This window comes from Oryza sativa, chromosome 11 (assembly GCF_034140825.1).
Source record: "Oryza sativa Japonica Group chromosome 11, ASM3414082v1".
Lineage (NCBI taxonomy): Eukaryota > Viridiplantae > Streptophyta > Magnoliopsida > Poales > Poaceae > Oryza > Oryza sativa.
The window spans coordinates 25,719,732-25,725,412 of NC_089045.1; positions in this window are offsets into that span (position 1 = coordinate 25,719,732).

Genomic DNA, 5,681 nt, shown 5'->3' on the forward strand with positions numbered 1-5,681 from the left:
CCACGCCAAGCAAATTCATCAGCCGGCCCAGGCCCTGCAGATCATACCACTTTCATGGCCATTTGCTGTCTGGGGGCTCGATATCCTGGGACCGTTTAGGCGGGCCCCGGGCGGGTTTGAGTATCTGTATGTCACGATCGACAAGTTCACTAAGTGGCCCGAGGCTTATCCGGTCGTCAAGATCGATAAGCACTCCGCACTTAAATTCATTAAGGGCATCACAGCCCGGTTTGGAGTGCCTAACCGTATTATTACGGATAACGGCACCCAATTCACTAGTGAGCTTTTCGGTGACTACTGCGAAGACATGGGCATCAAGCTCTGCTTCGCCTCACCCGCCCACCCCAGAAGCAATGGCCAAGTGGAGCGCGCCAATGCGGAAATCCTAAGAGGCCTTAAAACCAAGACCTTCAATATCCTCAAGAAGCACGGCGATTCATGGATCGAGGAGTTGCCAGCGGTGCTCTGGGCGAACCGAACCACACCAAGCCGAGCAACCGGGGAAACGCCTTTCTTCCTCGTCTACGGCGCAGAAGCGGTTCTGTCACGACCGGAAATAACCCAACGGGCGTTCCTGACGTGCGTGCATTAATCCTTGTCCCAGGAGGCAAGGTACACCAAAAGTTGATACAATTCAGAGTTTAACAAGCGGAAGCGTAAATAGATAACTTATTACATGGGCAGCGAAGGCCCAGCACACACAAAGACAAACGGGAAACCGTGGAAGACTAGGGCGACGACCACAGGCGCTTGACGGCAGGCACGAGCTAGGCACCAAAGCCTTCATCTTCAAGGAACTCCTCTTCTGGGCTTGGGAAAAATTGAGCAAGACTGAGTACAACCACCGTACTCAACAAGGCACACCCACAAGTGCAGAATAAATGCAAGGGAGTACAAAGGAATTATACTATAAAGGGGTTAGGGTTTGCATTAAACAGCATTTAAAGATATTTAGTTGCTCAAAGCCATTTTGTAAACACGATTCTAGAACTATACAATATTAATTATCAAGGCCGTGAACCCACACGAACATGCCTTAACCCAAGGCCTACGATGATTCAGACCGAACTGGCAACCCGACCCTGGGTCCCAGCTCGTCCCAAGCCAACCCAGGCCAACCATTCCACATTTTAGTTGATAAGCAGGTTTTAAGAATTAAAACACTAACTTGGGTACATTGCTCGGCTTGCCCATAACCGAGGGCGCGGCTATTCGAATAGATTATACTCTGATCAGAGGTGTACAACTTTACCCACAAGACACATCTTCCTCACGTGCAACCACGTGCCACATACCACCACGGTATACAGACGGAAGACGTGACATAGTTTCCAACCCATCCTAGCCATAGACAAGAGTACCGACCCAATCCCGCCTACGGCCGGAACCTCCGGGACAGGCAGGCAGGACTGAGCCCCTACAGCAGGGCACCAACCCTGTGCCATGACATCTCGACTACCGGGCCGCAGCTCGTGTAGCCTTCATTTGCCCTGGAGAATGTCCATCGACCCCCGACTTCATCCATCTCCTTCCGTGTACTTTTGTTTATAACCAGACTGAGCCACAAACTAAGCCTTACCCACTAGACATGTGGAAGTACGGTAGTGCTTTGCAACAGAGGCCCGAAGACCGGTCCTTATATGGCCGAGGTGCTACTATCAAAACCATGCACCCCGAACCCAGCCTAAAACCATTTTGGGGATTTTGAATAGAAGGAGCGGTGTGAATCCAATTCCACAATAACCAGACCATTCCAAAGCATCCAGGTGATATGAATATTTCCCAAAGTCTATAGTTGGAAAACCACCTAGTGTTACCTAATTAAATTGCGAAGCATCTACCTAAAAGTAAACTAGTGGTGCCATGAGTAGAGTGTCCACTAGTTGAGGTTTGTTTATCCTAGGGTGAACAAGGTAATAATAACAATAACAATAATAATAAGGTCATAACAAGGGTAAATAGGCATGGCTAAATAAAACAGTGATAACGCGGGAATTTAAATAAAGCGATAATGCAATAATTTAAATCAACATAATTTTACAAACTGGGATTCAATATGTTCAAAGATGATGTGACTTGCCTTGCTCGCTTTCCCAAACGTCGGCTTCAACTTCCACGAAGAGCGGATCTTCCGAAGCTGCAGCGTCTACACGACCAACGGAAAAGAAAAGGCTTTTACTCTAATAAACTCCATACAACAGCAGAAACAAAGCAGAAAAATGGGTTCTTGACTTCTTAAGGAAAAATTAGAGACTTGAACGGTCCAATTCCGAGTTCAAATGGCCAAGTTATGGCCATTTGAAGTTTATATGCTCTTTAAATGGATATTTGCGAATTTCTTCATTTAAATTTTAATTAAAAATCGGATTTATTGCGTCAGCCGGGAGAGAGGGCGCGCAGACCGGGTCCACGGGAGTGGGGCCCACGCGGCAGCCTCACGGTCCACGGTGGACCGGGTGCACGCGGCTGACGCCGGCCGGTGCCGTGGGTCCCACGCGTCAGCCGCACCCGCGGGCGCGGGCGGCTGACGGCCGGGCCCACCTGGCAGCCGCGGGGCGCGCCCGGAAGCGGCCTCGCCGGCACGGCCGACGGGAGGCGGCGCGCCCGCGCCCCGATGGTCGCCGCCGGCGACCACCGACGCGGCGGAGCGGCGCCCGAGAGAGAGAAGGGAAGGGGGAAGCGAAAGGAGCGGTCCACGGCTCACCCCGGGTCGACGAGGACGGCGGAAACGACGACCGGAGCGGAGGAAGGCGGCGGCGCGGCTCGGGTCGACGAGGACGGCGGCGTTCCGTCGGTCGGCGGGCGAAACGGAGGGGTGGACGAGGTCGACGAGAACGCGGCGAAGCCGAAGGAGGCGATGCCGAAGCGGGAGGAGGTCCGGGGCGACGACGGCGGCGAACCGGAGCTCGGCGGCGACGGCGGAGAGAAGGTGCGACGACGCGGGCTCGAATCCGACGGGGAGAGAGAGTGGCGAGTGGCGGAAACGGAGGAGGGAGGCACGGGGAACGTTTATATAGCGTCGGGAGTGAGAGAGAGCGGCCGGAGGGGAAGGAATCGGCCGCGGAAATCTCGGCCGCCATTGATGCGCCGGCGAAGATCGCGGGAGTGAATCCGGACGAATCCGAGGGAGAGAGAGAGGGGAAAGAGGGGGAAAAGAGGGAGGGAATCACGGGGAGTGATTTCCCCCTCTTTATGGCGCGCGGGAACGGCGGGATGCGGCGGATTCGGCGGCGGCGGCGGCGCTAGGGCACGGGCGGGCGGCGGGAGCGGCGCGAGGTTGGGGATAACGGGTGGGCCCCACCCGTCAGCGAGGGTGGCGGGCGGGCCGGCCGTCAGCGGCGCGCGCGCGGGGAAGGGCCGATGGGCCGCGGGGGAGAGGAGAGAGAGGGAGGGGACTGGGCCGAGCCGGCCTAAGAAGGGAAGGGGGGGAAAGAAGACTTTTTAGGGTTTTTCTTTTTATAAAACCTTTTTAACTTTGTTTATTTCTTCTCAGTTATTATTTGTGCTCTGAAAATTCCACTAAAATTTATTTACGCATTTTAGGCTTTTAGGAAATATACAAAAATCCTCCAAGCCTTATTTGACTTTTAAATTTGCACATTTTAATTGTTGGAGGCTTTCACATGGATTTTAATTATTCTATGCACAATTTCGAGGATGTATTTTAGAGTCGTTTTGGGACGCGACAAACCTACCCCCCTTAAACGGAATCTCGACCCCGAGATTCGGAAGAACTGGCGAAGAGATCGGGATGGGCTGCCTTCAGGTTGGTTGCCTTCACCGGTGGCAGCATTTCTCCTGGTCGTCACCATCTGAAAACCCCACACAGAACCAGCAAACAGAGAGAGCTAACAATTAAAACTAACCACCCACGACTACTATAATTCTTGAATTTATTACTGCTATTAAATGGGTTCATTAAAGTTCAAGTTGCTTAGGCAAATAAAGTAAAGACAGGCTCCGACATAGTTATACCACACACCGGCATAACCATGCCCCACACGACCCAACAGGAAGACAAACGAGGAAGAACACACGCGCAAGCCTACTAACTGCTCGTCTACCGCTGCGACGGGCCAGGACGGAAGGTGAGCAACAACGCATCCTCCGTGCTACCAACGCCGGAGGCTTCCCCCTCCTGGGGAACCACGGGCGCGGGCTCAGCACGAGGGGTCTCGACGAAGCAAGTCCATGCCAGGGACTGACGAACAAGCTCGGGCCTGGAGGTGCTCTTGCGGGCGGTGATCTTCTGGCTGCGGCAGACGCGGCGACGCTTGGGGCGGCAGACCTCTCCCTGGGCGATCTTGAGCTGATGCAGCTGCGCCTCCACCGCATCTAGGTCCTTCTTGAGCTGCAGGTTCTCCTGACGCAGCTCCAGGATCTTCAAGTTGTTCTCGACCATCCCGCGGCGCACCATCTGATGGAAGTCGATACGAGCCGCGTCGTACGCCTCCACCATGCGCGCCAGGTGCACGATGGTAGCGTCATCCTCCGAGCTAGCATCCCGGAAGGTGGTGTAGTCGCGGGCTCCTCCGCGACGAGGGTGGTAGCGGTAGGGCGAGTGCTGCAACTCGTCCGGGTAGCGCTGGTGAAGAGTGCCGATGGCGAGGAGAGCGGCGTTCTGGCAAGCGGCGGGGAAGGAATCTCCACCCGCGGTGACTGCCAGCGAAGTCCGCTCGGGAGAGCCAGAGAGGATCACTGCAGTGACCTCCCAACCAGCGTGGGGCTCTGCATCGTCACCCTCCTGCTCCGGAAGCGGCCTGGCTTGGTAGTCCACTCCATGTGGATACCCCAGGACAACGCACATGCCCCGCAGCTCCAAGACGAAGCCAGTCATGTCCAAACCACGACGGGTGACGCTGCCGGCCATCTACAAACAAAAACAAAAAGAAAAACAACATTTTAAAGGTCAGTTTTTGGCGATAAATGAAGCAGCAAGACAGAGAGAGACTAGACAGTTTTCACAAATAACAAAGGATTTTTATTTTTGAAAATATTGCTAAGGCTTGGGATCTACGGCTCGTCCTAGGGTCAAGGGGGCTCTGATACCAACTTGTCACGACCGGAAATAACCCAACGGGCGTTCCTGACGTGCGTGCATTAATCCTTGTCCCAGGAGGCAAGGTACACCAAAAGTTGATACAATTCAGAGTTTAACAAGCGGAAGCGTAAATAGATAACTTATTACATGGGCAGCGAAGGCCCAGCACACACAAAGACAAACGGGAAACCGCGGAAGACTAGGGCGACGACCACAGGCGCTTGACGGCAGGCACGAGCTAGGCACCAAAGCCTTCATCTTCAAGGAACTCCTCTTCTGGGCTTGGGAAAAATTGAGCAAGACTGAGTACAACCACCGTACTCAACAAGGCACACCCACAAGTGCAGAATAAATGCAAGGGAGTACAAAGGAATTATACTATAAAGGGGTTAGGGTTTGCATTAAACAACATTTAAAGATATTTAGTTGCTCAAAGCCATTTTGTAAACACGATTCTAGAACTATACAATATTAATTATCAAGGCCATGAACCCACACGAACCTGCCTTAACCCAAGGCCTACGATGATTCAGACCGAACTGGCAACCCGACCCTGGGTCCCAGCTCGTCCCAAGCCAACCCAGGCCAACCATTCCACATTTTAGTTGATAAGCAGGTTTTAAGAATTAAAACACTAACT